Source organism: Lonchura striata, chromosome Z (assembly GCF_050655825.1).
Source record: "Lonchura striata isolate lonStrDom1 chromosome Z, ASM5065582v1, whole genome shotgun sequence".
NCBI classification, from domain to species: Eukaryota; Metazoa; Chordata; class Aves; order Passeriformes; family Estrildidae; genus Lonchura; species Lonchura striata.
Genome location: NC_140740.1, coordinates 20370807 through 20394662, shown reverse-complemented (window position 1 = coordinate 20394662; position 23856 = coordinate 20370807). Strand labels below are relative to the sequence as shown.

The 23856-nt window shown below is 36.9% G+C and overlaps 1 long non-coding RNA gene across 4 annotated transcripts in view; it reads right to left on the bottom strand.

Moving 5' to 3' along the window:
* The window catches only part of LOC146763679 (uncharacterized), a 131926-nt gene that overhangs the window by 26013 nt on the left and 82057 nt on the right, over positions 1–23856 (bottom strand). For all 4 annotated transcript variants that reach the window (XR_014951236.1, XR_014951238.1, XR_014951239.1 and 1 more), the window contains exons 2-4: positions 23276–23382; positions 19899–19975; positions 17673–17728 (exon numbers count right to left, since the gene is read on the bottom strand). This is a non-coding gene — a long non-coding RNA (uncharacterized LOC146763679). The remainder of the gene's footprint in view (positions 1–17672; positions 17729–19898; positions 19976–23275; positions 23383–23856) is intronic.

Genomic DNA, 23856 nt, shown 5'->3' with positions numbered 1-23856 from the left:
AGAATTGCTACAAGAAACGAGAAGCTCTGACAGAAACTGAACAGCCTGAAATCTTGTCTTTCTAGCCAGGGAATGGTTAGAGGTCTCAAAAGATCTAAAATAAATTCCAAAAAGCTATAAAAACAAGAGAATGGAAACCACATGCAACATAATGGAGTCTCAAAGCACCAAAGAATTTCAGTCCAGTATAGACAGAATACACAGATATATAGGCTACTTCCAGCTTGGATGAGTTTTGAACATTCATATACAAAACGCGCTTTTTTTAAACTTTTTTTCCCCTTCATGAAATGGTGCAGATGAGCATATTTGTGACACATCTGGTGCACAATTACTTTTACTGACCAATTTGTTTGATTGCCCCTCCCTTAAAATTTAAACTATCCTGTAGCAGAAGATACTTCTTTCCCATATTTTTTCTTTCTGTTTTTGATTTGTTCTGTTCTTCTCACTTCATGCATTATATGCACTGCTAATGATGAATAGAGCTCGAGCAGTCATATGCTGGTACTTGACATTGAAAGATATTCTGTGCTTTATTATTCTGGTAGTTTAGTGAGTGTGACAGAGGATGAAGATTAGTTTTAATTTTGTCATTTCATAACTCACAAAAACACTTTCAGTGCAGTAATAAAGGTGAATATCAGCAAGATACAACATTAAGTATCTTTTGAGTTACAACAAACAACACTACTCAAGTGTTATGACAGGCGGCAAAATTCAAGAGATACTGGATGAGACTCCACAAGACTGCTCTGTTACCTAAGGTTATTTCCTTCTATTTTTTTTTTTTTTCTAATATATGTTTTTATTTTGTGGAAAAAGCATACTGTCAGTAGTCATAAAACCGAAAGCATTCGGCACAAAAGTCACAGGTATAATCCTTTTTTCAAAGAGACACCCTAAGCGTAACATCTGCTACCATCTGGTGCTTTAATACACATAAAGTTGGCCAGTGAGGTCAGTCCACTCCTTAGTGGATGAGTATATGAATTGCAATATAGTCTTCCTGAAATGAGGTACCCTGCCTCATGATCTCAACAATAAAGCTGACATAAAATGTGAATTATTCTCCAATACTTGAGTGGTTTTCTCCTAAAGTGAGGCTAAGGCAACCTGAGAGCACCTGCACTTGATGTGAGGTTGGGAAAACCATACAGGTGGTGCTGCCTCAGCAGGAAACTCCCTCCTTTCTGAGGGACTGTCAATTATTTGTCGGGAAATTAAACAGAGGAATAAATATTATATGCTGATGGATATTTGTCAGAAAAGATAGGAATATTTTCAACAGACCTTGTCGGACACAATACGTTCCACACGTCTACATTTTCTATGGCAAAGGGAATAGAGCTCTCCAGCTGCTCCCCTGGCAAAACTAAAGTTTTGTCTCATAAATTTAAATTATAGATGACATAATGGTGGAATGGAAATGTATTGGAGCTATAAACATAAATCCAGGAAAAAAAGACCTGGAAGGAAGAAATGAAAAGCCTCTGACATACCACAGATCTTCCATTTGTTGTGATATTCTCTCCAACTCAACACTTTGTAAAGCAATTTGTTTCTTTTTTAATTTCCCTCCACCTCCATGGTAAGTGATGAACATTTTTGTGAAGCTCACAGAGAGTGCTAGGTTGCAAATATAACAGAGCTTGCCAATGCCTGGGAGTCCTAACTGAGAATATTTTCAGTTGTGTCAGCATTTAAGTATTATTGTAGTGTTATCATATCATGGCATAAAAAAATAGGCATTTGTGCCAAAAGTTTAATGTTCATTGAAAGCACACATCAAGTATCCATAGGTACTTTTGGATTCTTTGCCAAAACATCATTTTAATATGAGCCATTCAATGGTTTTTCCTCTCAATCATGAGAAATTCTACATTTTAATTTAAACAAATAAGAAGAAAAACACTGGCACATTTTCTGCATCTGAGATAGATGAGGAATGAGGAAATTGTTTAATAAACTGCAGTACCTTGGGATGATTTTACAGACTTGGAAAGGAGACAGTCTCAGGTCTAGAGCCTAGTGAAAGTTCTGCTTTTTTTTTCCATACAATGAACTTGTCACTTTTGTAAAAAGTGCAGAACTACACAACAAATTTATCAACTTGTGTAAATGATAAAGATTTGTAAGTAGAGATAGAGGAAAAAGAAGAAAGATTAAGAGAGGCAAAATTTTAATCAGGAATGTGTAAAATATTCTGCCTCATTTCTTGAATTCACCGAAAATTATAGCTGAATGATTAAAACAGGAAATTAGAGAAGCAGAGTTGTGTTCTATATCACTGGGCATTAAACATATGTAGGCATGTCAAACAGGAGAGGCTAGTCGAAATAAAATCTGAAATTGAACAAAATACACATGCTTCAGACTACATTCAGATCCAAATAAATGTCTTACCATATAGATATACTAGGTGTGAAGAATAGGAATTTATTTCTATGACTGCTATTAAAGAGCATTTTTATTTTGGAAAATCCAGCATAATTTCATCCAGCTGCACTCTGACAAACATTAGCTCTTGGGTGAAAGTAGAAGTATCATTTGGTCATTACTAAGAACTCTTCGATCTTTACAAAACTCTGTACTTTATTATATTGTGGACTTTGCTAGCAATTGCTACAATGATCTCAGTATCAGCTCAGGACCAAGTGGCAGCAACAAGTGAGACCAAAAATCTGGCCCAAGGACTTAAACTGCAGAAATAGATGCTGAAAGAAAATTCACCAGAAACTAACAAATTTTTGTTTCTTTACATCTAGGCCTTGTTAACAAGGGCATAATGAAAGAGATCTCAAAACAAAAGACTTGAGTATAAATCATATGCACTAATAATGCTTTATATAAAGAGTTACTACAAAGATGACAGCAGAAATTTGTCTTTTGAAAACTCCCTCCTCCCCATGCTTTCTGCCTGTCTCTACCCAGACTGACCATTAGGTCTTCTCATTTGCTGCTGCAGCCTCCCAAAAAGAGTATGGAAAAACCAAACCCTTCACATTCTTTAAATGAGATAAATCACTTTTATAGTAGAACCACACATAGGTTTGGATTGGAAGGGACCTTGAAAATTATCAAGTTTCAACCTCACATGGACAGGGATTCTACCCCTAGATCAATTTGCTGCCATTAGGATCTTCTTCATAGTCTTCCCAGGAACAGACATGAGGCTCAATAATTTGTAATGGGATATGGATTCAGCAAGGTGATATAGCAATGATCCCTAAAGTCTCCATTATGCTGTTTGTTAGGTTGTTTATAAGTGGTAAAGCCTTCAAAATAGATTAAGTTTAAATAAATTCTATGTGGCATATTTCAGGGCCCTGAATAGATAGGATCTTTCTTACAGCAGGGCTCTAGATGAATACAAAGCATGTTTTTACAAAAACTTTTATTCACTTAAAATTTTCCTGTTTCTACAATTTTTTCTGCAGCCAGACTTATTTGCTAGGACATACATGAAAAGTAGACAAAAAAGTGAATGTGAACACATTAAATGAGAATTAGCTTAGAATTTAATAAATAAGAGAAATGCACAGTGATTTGTACAGCTCTTGCCTGGCAATGGCTGTTAGAGCATCTGAATAAAACACAAAAAGCTACATGCAGATGCCAGGGGTTAAAGTGTCTGACACCTGACCTTTCATGAAAAAAGTAAAGTGGAGATCATAAAGGACTTAATTTTAAAGGCATTATGAGACCTACTGCTGCAATTAGGCACATAGACTTGGGACTTTAGAGGAATTTTGCACATGTCTATCTGAATGGGTCGAGATGAATTCCCCCTGCCTCAAGCCCAAGACAGTTCCAGACTGGGATGCCATATAACTGCAACAGCAGCTCTGCCAGACATTTACTTTGAACACATGGAGATATTAATTTGTTCATCCAGTTTCCAGACCTAGAATCTTTTGCATATCACCTTCAAATATTCCATTGCTTACAGAAAATACACCTCTGTAGGACCTCAAATCCATGCAAGGCAAGCAGAAATCTAAAACTCCACTTCTTATATCCTAGGTAAATACTACACACTGAGCTGCCACAACTCTGTTGTGAAAAAACTGACTCCTGCTTGGTTTTTTGGAACAATTCACATCTAATTCCAGAGTGATCAACCTAAACAGAAAAAAGAGACATCCTCTGGTGTAAAGACTATTATCTCTGAAATCTGTCACACCAGCATGACAATAAAGCACTTCATGCTCTCAAAAAAAAAAAAAAAAAATAAAAGGACTATAATTATTAAATGAGCAACTGGTTTCACAATTTTTCTATCAAATATATATACGCCTAATGCACTCATTCAACAGCTTCTCCTGGTACAGCCTGTTGTGTCTCTCCATTGGCTTCTGTGGAGCTAGGCTGAAATGTGATGGCTGAAAGGAAGACTGTTAAACTCAAAGGTGGTAAAGCTCCAAAAGCAGTTAGCAAGGTTTGCTCATAGCCTCATTCATCTTCAGGTTTTGTATCCAAAACCAGAAAATTCACAGCAGTTTCTGACATATTGCCGAGGAAGCAGCCTTAGAAACAGAGCACGCTCCAACCAAAACCCCCCAAACACATCCCTAAATCAGCACAGTGCTGCCAAAAAGAGAAAGTCACTGGGCCCTCCAGAATGGGAAAACATGCTTCAAACCTCTTAGAAAGTCACAAGTCAGAGAGGGAAAGTGTACTGCTGGCCTACATGAGAAGTCGTTTGCACCTGGCAGAGGAGGAAGACCTAAAGAGTCATAAAAGACTGATGTATGGGAGTGTTTTTTGTCTTGCAAATGGGAGTGAATATTGGAGTTTTGTCAACTTTGACACAAAGCTGTGAATCATAGGTTCCTGGTGTGTGCAGATGTGCCAGGGTGCTTCTCAGCAGCTGAGTCTGCACCAGCATATGCTGCTCTTTTCCTGGCTAGGTTGTTGAAAGGTGATTAAAACTAGTTTTAACATCCCTCCTGTTTTCCACCTCCTTCCCCTTACTTTATTCTCTCTAGAATTAAACAACTAGTTTAAGACAGAAAAGAAGAAATAAACTGGAGGGAAATCTTGTTTGCTTATTAGGCTTTGTACACTACTTTCTGACTAATTTCTCTATTGACCATGTTAACAGTCACTGTAACTCTTAAAATAAAATATGAGCCTGAGTGAAGCCTTTGTTTTTTTTTTTTTTTAGAATTTCTTAATATTTCTAGCATTACAGAAACACAGTGAAACCCAGAAAAACCCTGGACACAAACATTATGACTTCTCAGTGGCTATTCTATCTCAGATTTTTATTTAATTAGCTGCATAGAGGGTCTATACAGTAGATGGGATGGCAGGTTAAGAATTTTAATAGTTTGGGCATATACAGGGTACATTTAATACTTCTGATGTACTGTGTCATTCAGTGCATAGTTTCTCAGCAGGGACATTTATGATTCTGTTGTTCTGTAAAGGTTATATACTATAAGAAATGTTCCTAGTCCATGGTGAGCTTTATCTCTGAATGAGAGCAGCAGCCTGAGGGATGCTCTTCATATAACTTTACTTCTTGCCTTAAGTTAGTTTTGTGGGCCAGATGAACATTTCACAGAAAAAACCATTGATTTGTATATGTTCTAGCACACCTCTTTATTGCCTTATTTACTTTATCAGCTAGATAAAGAAAGGTGGCATTGAATCTTAAAATAGAAAAAAAGGAATAATTTTTAGAAATTAAAATATTTGCAAATTTCTTGAAGATGTCATGGATTTGTTAGTAGTATGATGAATTTATTTTGCTAATAAATGGATACATAAAAAGTGCAACATGAGGCACAGTTTTGTATATGTTTTATACACATGTTATTTCCACCGTGGAATAGAATCTCTGAAGCTTACTGGTAGAAACACAGTTATTTCTTAAATTAATAAAATCTCTGGGATTGGGATGTTCATACCAGCTTCTTAGAATCAAAAGCAATACAAAACGTTTTGAGGATGTGAAGTGAAAAGTAGTATGTCCACTTAAATCTACAGAGATGATCCACACATGCACAGCTGAACTTGGAATGACTCCAGCACACAGGGATGAATCTTCTACCCAAAGTGTTAGGGATCTTTTCACAGGAGTAAACCTGCAGATTGCAAGACAATTACTTTAACTAGTTCCTGATGTGCTGTATCACAACACATTCAAATCTTCATCTGTGTTGTCTGTAAATACTGTTCACAAAATGGAGGTTTCAATGCAAAAAAAAAAAAAAAAAATTATGTATCTCTGTGACAGTGACACAGAGAGATTTTTATCATAATATAGACCCAGGCATTTAATCTGAAAGATACTTCAAACTTGTGCAAATCCCACATAATGCCAAATTTGCAGGTCTAGGAGAGTACACAGGCATAATTTTCAATATTATCAAGTTGGACTCTAAATATATTTCTCAAAGTATTTTTCTTTTCCTGTCTTGTCATACCAGGTTGCTATTCATTGTTACAGAATACCCACATACTACGCCAGACATGACTGCATTTTCAAATAATGAAATGCTTTTAATACAGCAGTATTTATAGCACAAAGGCTTTGATAACCACATGATATATGTATATCATACCACAAAACATAATTGATCCGTGAAGCAGAGGCACAAGTTTTTGTGTAAATCTATTTCCTCTGTGCTTCTTTTTTGATGGGATCATAGCACACCAAGTCTTTTCCCTCATTCTTGAAGGTTTCACTAAACTGGGGAACTGCAGCAGCAATGTTCCTAAAAATCTATCTAGTAGCAAATTCATCATGAGCTAATAGTTGCTACTAATAATCTACCAGTCACAAAAGGGTAAAAATATTAAATTGACTGGTAGCAGCTACAAAGAGATGATAGAACTGGACAACCTGATAAAGCTACCACCACCACCTTAGTCCAAAGCAGGAAACAGTTTAAGGAGTTGTAAAGAAAGATTTTACTTTAAAATTGGGAAAAAGCAGAGACCAGGAATGAGGGTTTCAGCTGATCAGGGAACATTATCCTGATAGAAAAAGAGTAAAATAGACCAAAGGGACAAAGGGGGTTTGACAAGAAGAAGCAGGGGGAAAAAACCTCAAGGGGAAGAGAAATAAAATCTTTAGGAAAAAGACAATGTAGGAATCTTCTTGAATGGAACAATAATACAAAAGTTCCAGGTGTCTTGATGCTGTCTCTAAAAGCACAGACAGTTAATTTCATGACTACATATCTAGCAATATCTTCCTATTTGTTAATTTCAATTTGATATGGTTCTCCTGAGAAGTCTCAGAGGTAACAACAGGAAAGTGAGCCTTTCTATACTTGCAATAGACATTGAACAAAAATAACCTGACTGGACCTTATAGCTACGCTTTTCGGGCTTTGGGGTTTTTTTGTTTTTATTTGTTTGGTTTTGGTTTCTTGGGGGTTTCTTTTTTTTTTTTTGTTTGCTTGTTTCTTTTTTTGTTTGTTTGTTTTGTTTTGTTGGTTTTTTTGTTTATTTGTTTTTTTCCTGTTTGAATTCTATTTCTTCCAAGTTTAAAATATGCAAATACTAGAGGAAGGAACAACCTAAGTTGATAGTATCAATACCTTTCATTGTTCCAAAATATATTTCTGCAAATGCACATTTATTTGAAATACAACTTTTGAAGAATCCTGATAATACTTGGCTAAAATTATCTCTGCTATAATTCCACTGAATTAAAAGAGGCTGCAGAGGGAGGGAATGAATTGCCTCCTGGCATTATTGGTGAAATATAAAAGAGTTTTATGTCAAGATGTTTTTTATGAACTTGAATCCAGTTTCTAATCATCCAGATTGCCCTGTACAATAAACTCTTGATTATGACTGCTGGCGTTAACAGTATAAGGCAAGATGATATGCAGCACAATTTTCTTCATTCAGCTTTTCATTCTTCCATTGGTCCTTAAAAGTCTCCCTATCTTTCTGTAAGTTTTGCTTAAAAGTCATGTAAAATTAGATATTATCAATCAAGTTGCACATTCTCAAGTGCAAAACATTATTTTTTTGATTGTCATGTAGCTTTGTGGGATGAACTGGTGCAGTTCCACTCCTTGTTGGGGAAAGTTGGCTCTGTCTTGCTCATGCAACTTTCTGCTGACCTGAAAGCATAAGAGAAAGCACCCACTTTCCTTTGGTTTAAAGCAGCGCTGTGAAGAGTGATTGAAGACACTTAGCTGCATTCTTTGCACTCTGTATCTTCAACCATGTGCACTTCTCTCTGCTAATTAAACCAAGGAGGAAAAAAATTAGATGTTTGAACTGTAAAGACAAATTTATTTTAAAAGAGGGTAGTTTCCTGGAAAGATAATCAACAAATGCTTTCATTTTGAAATCACAGCCTCACCTTACCCTGGATTTCTTGTTTGGGCTCAGGCTTTGGAAACCTTTCAGCCCTTGTTCTACTTGGTTTATCAATGTCAAAAGTTCATTGTAGGTATGAGAAGTCAAGCCTGGAAATTACTATAGAAATCCTAGGATATGCATCTGAGAATAGCATAGCTAATGGGATGTATCGGTATCCTGCTGGGAATTACTGCTTCAAATTAGAAAAGTATGTGGGAATTCAGGCACTGGGGAGTTTGTCCTCTCTATTTCAAGCATCTCTCTAGTTTCTTTATTCAGTCAGCTAAATGACATTCTTCTCTGTCTGTGTGTGAAGTTCATCCAAATTTGTTATTTAATCCTATACAAAAATCTTGTGTTTCTGTAATATCAGAGGCATTTTTGTGGCTGATATTTTAAATGGATGTATGGAAAACTTTCTTGTCTTCCAAATAATTTAAGCATCATAATTCGCTTCAGTAACAAAATAGGCTAAAGACAGAGGCAGAGTTTACCAAGCACAAACTACAGTCAACGGGATCAGATGGGGGAAAAAAAAGAACAAAACAAAAACAGGGATGAGAGGTGAGACCAACAAGATTTCTATGAGTTTGGGGTAGCTAAAAGGATATCTATAGTCTGTGAGATGTTGGTATGAACTGAGTTCTGCTTATACTGCAGCTCCTGTAAGAAAACATACCATCTCTGTCTTTAGAGGAAATCAGTTAGATGACCAGTGTCTGCGCGACTTTCAAGCTAACTGGTCTGATTTTTGGAAAAAGGGAAATAAGGACCTAGAGTTCAGTCTTCTAAGAACAACTGCTTTTGAACATGACTTGGAAGGAGGCACCAATCTGCTGTTCAACCTTTGCTAACTCTCCCCACAATGCAGATCTATTGGTGAACCATTAATCCTCCTTGATCTGAAAGAGAAGAGACATGGCCTGGGGCCTGAGATGTCAGAAGAAGATGGGAAAGAATCTTAGGTAGGAGGGGATGATGGAGTGGCTTTTGGCTGGACTTTTTCTTGTGTAGCCATAGACTGAACCAATTTCCCTGTAACACAGAGATTGCATTTAGGGAGATGCAATGGCTTGAGTCAAGAGTGACAGGAGTGAGAGTGACCTGCTGCAGTGGCTGCCAGTGCAGGAGTGAGAGTGACGGGCTACAGTGATGTCATGTGCATGAGGGAAGTGAACAGAGAAAGATGAAGAGGGTGTGGTGGTGCCCTCTGTCTTCAGGCAAGAAGATCTCTGTTCTCAAGACCCTCAGCCCCAGGGGAGGAGAAAATGTTGTCCCAAAATGAGAAATTGTTGTTTTTTAGTACTTGGCAAAGCATCCTTAAAAGGAACCCTACTGGCAGTTTTGGTCCATGGACAGTGGTGAGAGCACTGTAATGGAAGGAGGATGTCATGATGGCAGATTTTCTCTGAGTGGTGCCATGTGTGACATGGAAACATAAGAGGTTTCAACTGTGTTTCCTGTAGAAGACTACGGCACAAGAGGGACTCCCCTCTCCCCTGGTGGACTGAGAATTGATTATCTGAGAGGTGGTAACTTGATCGAAAATCCAAGGTTTTGTCTCACTGTGCTTTGGTGGAAATTGGGTGGGGGGAGGAGGAATGTTTTGGAAGGTTTTAATTCTGAATGTTGTGTGTTCCTTTTATTACAGTGTAGGTTAATGAAGTTTTTTTTCTTTATTTCTAAGCTTGAGCCAGCTTTACTCTGCCTCTGGTCACATCTCACAGTAGCCATTTGAGAAAAATATATTTTCATGAGTGCACTGGCACTGCACCAGCACCACCCCAGGACAAATGTTCATGTTGCATACAGAATCATCAACCTTCTTCAAACCAAAAGCATTGGCTACCTGATTATATAGCCCAGTTTCTATCAATTTCTATGTCACAACAGAGCACAAAGAATTTTAAAATATTCTAAATGCCTCTACACATTTCTGAAGTTTCCAACATCATATGTTCTCTTTTGCAGAGGAGGCAGACTTGATCCTCAGCTGCCCATGAACTGATAACTCCCCTCAAAAATGTCTTTCTGCAGAGAATTGCAGACAGCTATTGAAACACTCCCTTTCAGTAAGTACATGGCATTATTTCTTCAGAGCTAACTGTTCATGTCTGATACACAACTCACAACAAAAAAAATCTGAATAAATTCTTCCCTTTGAGGGTAAAAAGGCACTGGCACGAGTTGCCAAGAGAATCTGGCGCTGCATCATCCCTGGAATTGTTCAAGGACCAGTTGAACTGGGCTCAGAACAACCTGGTCTAGTGGAAGGAGTCCCTGCCTATGGCAGGGGGTTGAAATGAGATGATATTTAAGGTCCCTCCCAGCCCAAAACATTCTGTGATTCTGTGATTCTATTATACATACATATTTTGCGGCCATATATTATATATATATATATATATATATATATATATATATATATATACAAATGCTGCATAAATCTATATATGTGTATGTATTTTTTTATATATACAGTAATTTTACTAACCAGTAAAACTAACTAGTAAATTTACTAACTAGTAAATTTACAGAATTTAGTTAATCTCCTGAAGGATTTTATTTGCTTAAGAAAAAAGTAAGTTAAAGTATTCAGCAAAAGCTATGGCATACTTATAAAAGCATAAAATAAATATCCTTTCAGAACCAGAAAGGGAGATTTGCAACCTGAAAAAACAAGGAAAAGAACTATCTTCAAATCTAGACTAACCACACGCACGCTATGATTTGTTACTTTACATTCTTCCCCTTCATTCCCAAAATATTATTAATGCACAGAAATACTTTACTAACTGAATAATGGGTATATAGTGCATAAAATATGGGAATCATAGAAGCATAGAACAGTGTGGGGCACAAACACTACAGCCTTCACACAAAGAGTGATGGTCGTGTGAAATGTATAAATGTCTTGACACACATTAACATTACTAAAATACACCACAACTCGTTTCACACCCAAACACAGCCCACTTCTCTTATATGAGCACTAGTGTTGCTGCTGGATTGAATGGTAGAGGGCAAAAACAAATATAAGGTCCATGAGTGACATGGACTGTATGAGTGCAGGGTTGCCTGACACTTAATGGAAAAACTTGGAGCTGGGTTACTCTTTGTGCTGAGCTGCCTTTGTCTCCCTTCTCACCCTCAGGAGCAGGATATAAACCCTAAGGACCCACTGAGGACTCATTCCACAAACTGTCTTCCCTTCTGCAGTGAGAAAGGCTGGATCCTGGGGCTGGTTAAGGAAAATAGGTGTCACTTCAGCAGCCTGGATTGTGTTACCTTGGTTTACCTGTCACAGGACCATTTAAAATGCAAACATTTCACTCTAATGACACTTTAGGTGACTTTAAAACACAACTGAGAGCATACAATGCACTTTGCACCAGCAATTCCCACACAGCATTATGTTTTATATTTTTTCTTTTGTGAACTTTCAAACACCTGAAGTAAACGTATTGACTTTCTGGAAGTTGTTTCATTAATACCATCTTTATTCTGTGTTATCTGAATGTAATTGCTTTGTTTGGAGGAAGGTCCTACACAGCTTCCCAGTGTCACAGTGTGCACCAACACTGACAGCTTTGAAAGTACAGGTTTTCTTTAAAAGGTACATTTGATCCATCTGAAAATGGAGCCATGGGAACAGTCATCTTCAGAGCTAGGTGCAATGGACCTTTGCATAGGCATGTTTTGTTGGTGCCATGCATATGGCAATGCCCTTTCATGGGCCTTTGATACCACGGGAGCTTTGCACTGGAGCAAAACACACCAGAAAAAACATGGCCTGCTGCCAGCTCTTCTCCTCCTTGTCCTCAGACCTCTGTGGTCAAACTTCTTAGCAAAACAGAAGAATTTCACTAGTGATTAAAAATGTTACTGTTTATTGACTGTTCTAAGTATTTGCCTTGGTGAAAGAAGAGGTATCTGTTCTTTCCTCTTGAAATCAGGAGGGAAAACAAGAATTTGGCACATCAAGGGTTAATTTGTCATGAAGAAAGGAACTTGTTGTCAACCTTTGTAATACTTCCAGGTGGATCACTATTTGACATGCCACAGAAGACATCCAGGTTTATTGACATTTAGCTTTTCTTTGCAGAAATTTTCACACTCTCCATTTATTGGCTTTCATGTGGCTTTCATGCTGAGCCTGTAAGAACAGGATGTTCAAGAGCTGTCCCACATGGTGACTGTCTATTGTTCAGACAATTGGCTACAAACACTGGTTGACTTTCACTTTTTGCTTTGAGCTGGTTATGGCTGAAACTTACATCCACTGCTGGGCTGGGTAGAGAAAATGCCTCTCAGTGATAGGCAGATCCTCAAAGGGTCTTCTTTTCATTACATGAATTTAACACATCTGCTGCAGTTAGATTTCTTTGTGTACTAGGGGTATTATGGTTCAAATTAGAGGGATATTTTAAGATCATAAGAATATAATTCCCATCTAAAGCAATTGTATTTTTAGTTTCATTATATTACTTACTTATTTCAACACATTTCTGATTTGTCTAGGACTTTGGTTAATGTGCCTATTTATACATGCTTTTCAGGATGGTTGTTATATGTAGATTTAGATTTACCAGTAAGCTTGATTAAGCTAGTTTTCATCTATCTAAATCTACTAGGAGCACCCACATACACAATTATGAACAAAATTTTTAAAAAATTATGCAACAAAAGTTGTCTGTATTAAATAGAACAGAATGAGAAAAGCTGGAGAGATCAGGCTGACTATATTTGCTGGAATCAATAATTGTTTATTTTATTTTCCTGTAAGAGGTCTTCCACCTCTTTTCCCTGCTTCTTTCTAAATACAAAGAGAAGTTGCAACATGAATCCATATAGTAACACTAGTCTCTGTTCTGAGCAACAGCATAAATAAAGCACCCAGAATTTATCAAGTAACACAATGTTAAGACCTGATAGTAACAGTTATGTATTACTTTCTGCCCCCTGTGAGTGACCGAAAGATTGATGGTCTCTAGAATTTTATCCTAGTCATTTTAGATCTTTTTATCTGGACTATCAGTGAATATTCACTGCTTGGTCGCATTTGTCTGCAAACTAGTTTTAGCTTACTTTGCATTTGGTTTATACAGCATGAAAAAAAAGCATTAATCTATAAAACATTCCTTAAGTATACCACACTTGGCAGAATGTAAGGATTATGTCTGCTCTTTGCATTGCAGGGTCCAAAGTGTTTAGTATCCTTCAATTAAAAAAAAAAAAAAATCAAAATATAACACACACAATTTAGTAAATGCACTCAGGTGTGTGCACATACACACACTACTTAATAAATTCACTAAAATACCAGTTTTTCATTTGATGAGACACAGACTACCTCACTACCTCAAAATAAACTCTCAAAGCCCAAGCACCCCACATGAAAGCAGCATTTTCTTGCCCATTTTTTTCTTGTTACGCTCACAGAATCAAATGCTGATGAGTGTTAGACCTGAACACCTTCAGAGATGAAAACTTTGCACCCGCAACAGTAACATCCAAAAATATGGATGCTTTCACTAGCTTCTGCTAGAATCTGCATAGCAGAGGTGCTTTTTGCAAACTTGAACAGTATTTCACTTCTTTTAATACAAGATCACATTGTCTATTTATGTAGGGGCTTTCTAGTCTAATGTATTCTTTTCAGGAAGGTTTTTGTGGAATGCATGGGGGTGATGGCATCCTTACAGCACAGACTTTCAGAGCAGAGTCTCTGGTGGCATGGCATGCAGGTTTGGGGAGACTTGTATTAGCAGGATTATTAAGTACACGTTCTATTTGAGTGGGCATGCAGGCTGGATCTCTTTTCTCTCAACTGATTATTAATGGAGTCTGTGTGTTGGGATGGGGGGACTGACTGAAATTACAAATGAGCTAATTTCCTTTTGCAACTCCACATCAAGAAAAGAGAAGTTTCTAACACTTTTGTCTTCCCAGGCAGACTCCACACCCCAAGGAGCATTTTATGGATTGCCCCCTGCACCACATGCTCTTTTTGTATTTCTCCTAACTCAAAATTTCAACAGCACTACTGTGGAGGGAAATACTCCCTAAAATAAAACGTGATGCCTGGAAGACAAAGTATTTTCCAAATCTAATTATTAGACACTGCAAGCATTTTGAGAGTCAGAGATCCTACTGAGATGGCAGAATGCCTCAGAAGTAATGCAGAAGGCACGTTTTATTTCGTTTCTAGGAGACTATTCATTTGTGGATACAACAAATTTTGATAAGTATGCACATGAAGATAAACGACTATCATTTTGGTGTCACTGTCAATTCCCACTTAGCAAGTAGCACTGACACACCTCACTGCACAACATATGAAGTGTACTCAGCTTGTAACTGGTGTAATAAGAGGGTAAATATTGTGCTGATTAGTGCCATGTGACTAAGTGCATGGGAGACGACAAGGATAGGAAGGAGTTGCAACACAAAATTATACATAGATTTTTTTTTCCACAGTTTTTGAGGGGGAGAGAAGAAACATGGTGCAGTAAACTTAGAGACACTACCCTGCTGACCTTGGTAATCTCAAATGAGGGTTTTTTTTAAGGCTAGTGATACAAAATATTACTGAATATTTTTTAATGGCAACAACTGGAATATGACTCACACTCAACAAAGGCCCAAAGACCCTAATATAAATGACCAAGTTTAATATTTTAAGGCTGCTCTTTTTAGCCATTAGTCAATTTTAGATTGAGGCTTGCATTACTGATTGATTTGAGTTGAAGACAGCATGTAAATGTTCTCATGTATGGAAATGTGTAAAAGTTTGATTGCATGTGCAATTAATTGCTATGGAAATGTTTTGTTTTAATACTGATGAAAGTTTACTTGGGCAGTTTATGCCATCTGAACTGAGGTAACTTCCATTTATTCTGATCTGATACTTTATCTAGCTCCACCTTCCTCCTGTAATATTCTTTCAGTATTGGTATTGTATTATTAAGAGCAGACTTGCCAGAGGTACATGTTCTTATTTCTGTTCCATGTTTTTGTATTATCTTATCTCACCTATGTCAGCATCAGTGCTTGGCATCAAATGACAATGGATGGGAACTGCCTGTCACCATCAGTTTATTCATCCCGCTATAAAACTTTCATACCTTCTCTCTGTGAGTTCTCATGGGCAGCTCCTCACATCACTGACTCCTTTTCTCTTCCTTCCATATGGCCAGCTGACTTCTTTCTGTCCCTAGCAATGACCACCTAAACCTTCCTGTCCCTTGCAGCACATACTAGCTCTTACTGTTCCTTGCATGACCACCTGATCCTTACTCCTCACAGCACAGCCAGCTAACTCCAACTCTCCTCTCAACCAGCTAATCCACTCTTTTATAACACCCATCCCTTTTGGATACATCTGTGACCTATTAAGGGCAAGGCTGTTCCCACTCTTTGGTAATTAGCACAGCTGCAACTCCTCAGGGACGAGATTGATTTTAGCACTGTCGCTATTCTCTTACAATCCATCCTCCTACACACCTATTTTAGATTTTTTGAGAACAATCTCATGGTCTACTCCCACATCCTCCACTTCTGGAAGCCACAGCTGTAGTCTAACAGGACACACTGAATGCTGATGTGGTCATGTGGTCTTTTGAAGAAACAAAACAGTCAAACTCTAGATGATATATTCAGTTCTCAGCAAAACAAATTGTATGGGAGTAGAGGAGTGGGGCTGAGGATTCCCTTCTCCATTCTCACAGCCCTCACTCCAGAGGATGCAGCTCAACCTCACGCTTTCAGAGGTGCTGGAAAATGCCCCCCTGCATGTTTATATCACAGGAGACAATGGGATAGCTATATGTGAGAGAGAAATTCACAGGAAACCAGGCCATATTGGCTTCCAGAACTGCTCATGCTGCATTCAGTTGCTGCCTTTAAAACCTGTGGACACCAAACAGATGATGATGAGAGCTTTTCTGATGAGAGCTTTTGTGTTACTGAAGGAATTGTGAAAGGACAATAAATGACTAGAACATTAGAGCAGTGATAGAGAAGTCTAACACTAGTTCACACTAATACTGGTAATTTGAAATATTCAATAAAATTTTCTATCACAAGTGAGTTAAAATGCTCTCAATAACATAAAAATTACCAAAGTGCACCTTCACAAAACATAATAGTAATAATTTTTCAATTAATTAATATGGAAAGTGTAAAGGAGAGCAGATTGTTTTCTATATCAACAGTTCACCGAGAAGATTGTTTTAATTACAAGGCTCTTCCATCTTTTTATATTAGGTGTCTTGTTGAGGTTGAAAAGCCATTAGGGTCTCAATGTCTTGCAAAGCTTTCTCTACAATTGTATAACAGCTACTTAACAGTTATATGAAGCATACCATTTAAGCAAAATTTAAGTCCACAATTACTCTGTTAATAAAATGTAAATTTAAAAATACATGCAACCATCATGAAGATGGAACATTTAATTCTCACTTAGCATCCCACAGAATGAAGGGTTACTTTGGTAAAAGAGATAAGAAGATGGCAGTAATTGCTCTTATCTGCTGTTTCGTGGGTGAAAATATCTTCTAAGAGTAAATTCTGAGGCCAAAATCAAGTGTTCATTTTATCTAACTATAACTTCCCTAGAACATTAGAAGGAACAATTAGCATATATCTACCTGTGTATCTTAAGTTACAGTTAATGCATGGAAATGGTATGCTTAATTTTACTGCTTTGAAATTATATCCCCTGGAGAATAAAAGAAAGACTCTGGTGTTCTCAATAACAGTAAAAAAGGAAGAGCTTGATTTGTTTACTTTCTCTTTTGTAATAAACTTGTTATTTTTGGCACAAATTCTCAGCAGTATAAAAAAAGAAATATTATTTATATGTTATTTTATAATATATATTATAATATATATAATAAAAAAATAAAATTAAAACTAACCAAACAAATAAACAATATAAACATGGTAAAGGGGTTTTCTGAATATTCTGGAGCTCAGTGGAAATACTGGTCAAGTGTATCTCAGCCAGAAGAGAATAGAGACACTGGGTTTCTTCTGACAAAGCTATTCTTTGATGACTGTATTTTGCCATAAGCCTTCTTTGAATCTTCATTGTAAGAACAGGAGAAAAAAAAAAAAAAAGAGTCGGTCCTGGAGAAGCAGCAATGCCAGCCAGCAACCAGCACAAAGAAGGTCTTGTGATGGTGGAGCAGTTAGAGAAAGGGTTGCAGAAGGCAGAACTAGGTTTATAACCGAAGGAGACATCAACCAGAAAATGAACGTCCTAGAAGTATTGCTTGGAGGAGTTGTTAGGAACTAGTGAGCAATACAAAAGAAAGAGAGGCACCTCTTACCTTTTACCTCTCCTGGTCTCCACACTGACAACAGGACACTTTCTGCAGCAGGGAGACTGGCATCAAATTTCCAGACAAGGGGAGAAAGAAGAGAAAAGGAAATTTTAAGAATTAAGCCTCAGGGAACAGATCACTATTGTAACACATAATTAGATGAGCCTAAGGGACTTCCACATCCCAGACCCATCCAACACCAAAGATAGTTGGATGAATTCAAGAGTACAAACTTCTTAGCAGCTGTCTGAAATTCTTAGCCATATCTATCTGCTACCTCCCTTTGTAGCAGCTGCTTAGAAACAGCTAACTTGAATATTTGTTATTATCTTTGAACAATATACATACTGGGAAGTTATTCCCTTTTTGCAGAAAGAACCTGATCCCTTTATTTCTCTTCTAGTATCAGTCTCTTCTGAAATAATGTTTCTTTTACAAGGTACATAGTCCAGGTCAAATGTCCATTAGGAACATTTAAGCATCTAATTTATGTCATGGTCTTCAAAAGAATTTAGAAACCTAAGTCATAGTTGTTTTGATCTTATATGGTGTGACTGGGAAATGCTGAAGTGAATGAGCTAATAATGTGGCCAAGGAGTCTTTGTATAAACTCCAGCTCCTTATTATCCTTATCTGATATTACCTACAAAGATCAGATTAGCTATTCACTTCTTCCAAGAAGCTCACACCTCAGATTTTGAGGAAAAGTCTTGTTTTTAACATCCTACATTTTGAAAATGTCTTATATTTTTACAATTAAAGGCTACCTCAAAATATTTCTGTAAGAATAAATTTTTGAAGAGTGTTAAACCATATTACTTCCTATGTTGCCTGCTTTATGGAACCTCACCCACAAAAAAAAAAATTAGTCATTTCTACTTATTATGCACCACCATAGCCTGCATTTCAGATCAGCGTAAGGTCAGTGGGAAGAAAAGAAATTACTGTACAATGTAAGTGGAAAAAATAGAAACAGTGAAAACAAAAAGTTTACTGCAGTAGCTGGTCTGCAGTAAGTTACAAATTACTAACAACTTATGTAAGTTTTACATGCCTGTTCCATCTGCTATTCATTAAAAAAACACGTTACCATGGTAACTGCCACATGCCATGGTATTTATGCTGCTTCTGATGTACAAAGCATAGTTTGTGTAGGAGTGTGTGTATGTATATGATGTGGCAGCTGTCGTCTCTGCCATTTTGTTGCTGCTCTAGAAAAAAGTAAAGCAAGTAGTGGCTATGAATACTCATTTGAGTAACGATACTCACACCCATTTGACTAAAGGCCCACACAGAGCTCCACATGGTTATCATCTGACCAACCCACACATGTGGTGTTCTCACAAGGGGACAGAGCTGGGTAGGCTACTTTTAAATATAACATTGCTATCTGTCACTGAATTAAAAGTCTGGGAGGCAAAAAAGATACCCATATTTTTAGTGGCACACAGATAACAAAGGCTTTCAGTATGACCCTTTCCATCATTCTTTTAAAAATATAAATGGGAAACAGCCCAAATGGCTCTGCCCTTTTAGAAATACAAATTTACCATGTAATAGGAAAGGAGGCAATTCAAAGTACTTCCCAATATTCTTCTCTCTGCTCATGATTTTAAAAAGAGTACTTGCTGAGGATGGACAAGCGGTAAGAACAAAATAGATACAAAAATTTGTCCAGTACTTACTTGGTACTGAACCTCTCTTGAGTATTAATACTATTATGACATTTTCATTCTATTTGTTGTGCATTTAAGTTTGATATTTCATGCAAAAAATATCCTTCAAAAGGCTATTTACATACCATTTTGTCTTTATTTATATAAATCAATGTCTATTAACACCTTCAAAGTCATGGTCTTATGAAATGTCTTGTTTGATACCTGCCTGAAGAAAGGCATCGTTTCACATTTGTATTTTATACTCTCATATAGCTATGCATCTTTCCAGCTTAAGACAATTCCCTTAATTTTTACTGAGATTGCTAGTCACAAACAATAAGCAAATAGATATTTCAAGTTCATTAATATGATCTGAGCTCAATGGTGACTGGTTCCAAAGGCAAAAATCCACCCAGAAAAACATTGAAGTCTTGTTGATTCTGTTTTCTTGTGTAGAATAATTTAAAAAAAAATGGAGCAAATCTGAGTAAATTGTTTGCATACCCTTGCATACAATATTTTAAATAGTTTACTATAAGGAAAAATTTCTCTTTTGTGGAATATGTGTACTTACATAAAGTCAGACAGATGGAGAACTTCCTTTACTCAGTGCCATGAAATAACCTGTCTTCATTAAAACATACCTGCAAACTGATTAAGAACAGAAGACAGAAGGAAGGGGTAGTCTCAATGACACTGGTGACTAGAGATTAGAGAAACAGCCTGACTTCTTGCACGCTTCTTGACAATGACAAATCAACACACCATATCAGAGTTCTGTATTACAGGAAATGAACTGAAGCATCTTGAGCAGAGTCATTGCCTGCACACCTTCAGCTGACTTTCAGGTGTCTCAGATTCATCAATTTCAGAACTCTGTAGATCAAAAATCATGATATACAGCTTTGCAAAGATTACAAAGATGCAAATATTTTTTTTTTCAGGAGAATGTGTTTGCTCCTTACTGAAAATAATGCAAATGTGTATACTGAACAGAAAAAAATCAATAATCATTTATTTATGTGAAGGAGATATCAGACCTTAGTCGTCATAACTTTGTACATAGTGGAATCATTTATAGATTTAATTGTAAGTGCCTATAAAATTGTCTTCCTCATCAGAATTTTCTTTTCATACTTGGATACAGAATTTCAGGCATTTGCACAGGTGTATGACCAAATTGTGGCCTGAAAATATTCTATCATAAGACGTCAGACCCTGTAATCTTCTTCTCTCACAATTACATATCTTGTATGTATTTATTCTTATAAACTGAGGAATAAAAGAGCAAAACCTGGGAACTTCCAAAAACTGTAGGAAGGAACCAAAAGAGTTAATTAAAAAGACCTCTCTTCCTACATTAGTGATACTTGGTGTATATTACAGCAGCCTGAGCTCCTCTCATTTCACCATGCATTTGACCCCACAAGGCTGTTCGAGCAGGCAGGGAATTAGTGGAAAGTCAACATGTCATACCCTGACCCTGAGGCAACAGCCAGAGAAGGTTATCATAGGAGTCATTATAGCTTTAAAAATTGAATCCTCAATTGGCCAGTTAAGCCTGTTTCAAGCTGTCAGAATGATGCAAAGCAGCAGCATCAGGTCAGAGAAGGCATTTTCAGGTTTTAAAGAATGAACAGTAGTTCTTTGATAAAGAATTTTAAGATTTACCAGGCATGGGCCCAGTTCTGTGGTTTTTTTGCTTTTTGTTAGAGAGCTATTAGCATTCATAAATAAAGCCATCCCATAAGCAGTAACCCAAAAAACCCCCACCAGCCCAAGCAATAAACAACCAAACAAAAAAAAAAAAAAAATTAGTCTTGGGCCTTTTGCATTTACAGCTAGTACCAGCCTACCACCCTCATATGCAGCTGCTATGTAAGCTTCTCCCAGACCAAAACATACCCCTTTGTCCAATGCACATTTACTTTCCACATCCTGTCCAGTGAAAATTATTTTAGGAATCCAGGGTGGAAAGGTTTCTTTCCTTAGAAAATAATGATTTTATTTGTAAAGCTAGATTAAATTTACAGCACCATGTATGTCTATATAATAGGAAAGGAGCTGGTAGAAACTACTGTGTAATTCCAGGAGGTTGATGACATTGGCTACTGTTATTTGGCCCAGATTGCTTCACATACGTAAATGGTTATCTTTTATCTACCACTGAACTGCTTCTCTGTATATTCAGCTGTAATTACCCTTTCAGGATGATACCTCAGATAGTAATGACTGTTGTACTACAAGAAGCAAGGGAAACATCTTCAGCTTTAAAAGCTATCACAGGTTTTTGCAGGTGTGTTTGAGACTAGCATAGCACAAATGAAGTTATCTAATAGGAGAGCTAGACAATATGCACTACACGCACAGAGGGGCAATTAGCACAAACAGGGGAATAATCTACGGTGCTGGAAAAATAAACAGAGCTTTTCCACATAGAATCTGAAATCCCAATTACATACCAGAACACAGATGTTAATCCCATAAAATAAATGCATGTGGCACCTTTGGGTTTTGATTAAACCCTGCAGGCACTGAACAAAATATATAACTTTTCCCTTTACAACACATTTTCCTGTTTGCCCAGAAGAAAAAATTATTTTGCATCCAATTTCTATTCATATGTATTTATATAAAGAAAATTATCTTAATTATAATTTGTTCTCAAGCTCATAGCATACAAGAATCTTATCTTTCTCTCTCAAAAGAGCAAAACTGAGATGAATGATTCTGACAATATAATCATGCAAGTCAGGATTTCCCAGGGCTGCAATAAGTCTTCCTTGTGTTATTCTCATATGTAGACCTCATTCTATTGTCCCTGGCTAACTTCAGATAATTTCAATAATGTATTCTTCAACACAGTCCCTGTAACAAGACCAACCCTTCAACATGTTTTTGAAGATGTTAAGTGATACTCAAAACTTCTCTGAAAGTGTTTCCTTTACGTATTCCACCTCCAGAAAACAACTGTAGAGATAATCAAAGCGTTTTAGATCACCATGCCTGTAGCTTCATAAAATGAGTGTTAGGATTACACTGTAATGGAACCACACTACATAAAATATTTGGTGTACATTTCACTGTGCGTAGAAAACATGGCACAATATGCCTCCTGTTGTAGAGTAATGAGTTTTGACCTTATGGGATAATCCACATATATAGATTTTAAGAAGAAAACAAGAAATTGTTAGGAACTCCAAGGATAAGGCAAATCAGTTGACATCTAGCACAAAGAAGAAATCAGATATCTTTTATTCATGCTAACCATAGAGCACAAAGACCAAGATAAACAAAAGGGTGCCGTGCAGAATATCATTATTTTCTTTTTCTTTTTGGTTTTTTTTTTTTTGATTGGTTGGTTTTTGGTTTTTGTTTTTGGTTTTTTTTTTTATTTGGGGGCATTGTTTGTTGTTTTTGTATTTGTTGAATTTTTTTGTTGTGGTGTTCAGGTTTTTTATTTTGTTTTGTGGTTGGTTGGGTTTTTTTGGTTTTTTTTTTTTTATATTTAATTGAGATCAACTCTCCCTTCAATTTCTGGGAGTTCAGTTTTTGCAGTGAAGCTCCTATTTAGCCCCAGTGCCCTGGTCTCATATAATTGATGAGTATTACATCCATTAGATTTAATGAGAATACAAGGATTTCTGAAATTCTAATCTTCAGTGCAATGTTTAGGAATGTAAACACCTGAGACAACATCAATTTCCACTTGGAAAACAAACTATTTATCACTCCTAATAGAAGCATTTTTGTACTAAACAGGAGTTTTTGGGACAGGTGACATATGCTTTGTTTTTGTACTTTGTGAGCCTTTAATATCTAACAATTAAAATCTATCAGACACCTCCATTAATTTATAGCATTGGCTCAATTCTGCTTGTATGGCATATATAATTAGGAGATTTAGAATGGGAGTAAGCACATCAACCAGTGAAGATCTAAACCACAGACCTCAAAAGATGCAGAAGGTGTTTTATGAGTAGTGCTGCCTGCAGGTGAAGGTTAGGTCCCAGTGAAGGTGGTGGTCCAAGTGTAAAGCTGGTCTCTTAGGCAACATCCTGCAAGGAGAAGACAAAACCATGTTTAAAAAAAACCCACCTCTTATGCTCTTTCTCCAATAGGTTCTTGGGACCTTGTGCAAACAAAGCCATAATTTTTGGAGATACTAGGACAGGAAGCAAAAGGACAGCTTAGCTCCCAGCATGTAGCAGGATGCATTTCTGGGAAAAACAAGGTGAATAATTCTGTTCCCTACCTAACTTTCTTAAAGGAGTAAACACTTCAAGACCCAGAAAAAACCTTACAGTGGAAGGCGGAATTTGAAGATTTCTGCACAGAGCATGGGACTCCATGCTTGTCTACAGAATATGGTGCTCCCTCCAAGATGATGGGATCTGCAGGTACAAAATTCTCTGGAGAACTTTTGGGCTCCCTGAGCCATCCAGGGAGCAGTCAGACTAAAGTTCAGGAATACGTTTTTTTCTTTGCATTTTGCATATATATATTGGATAAGTATGGACCTTACTTATTTA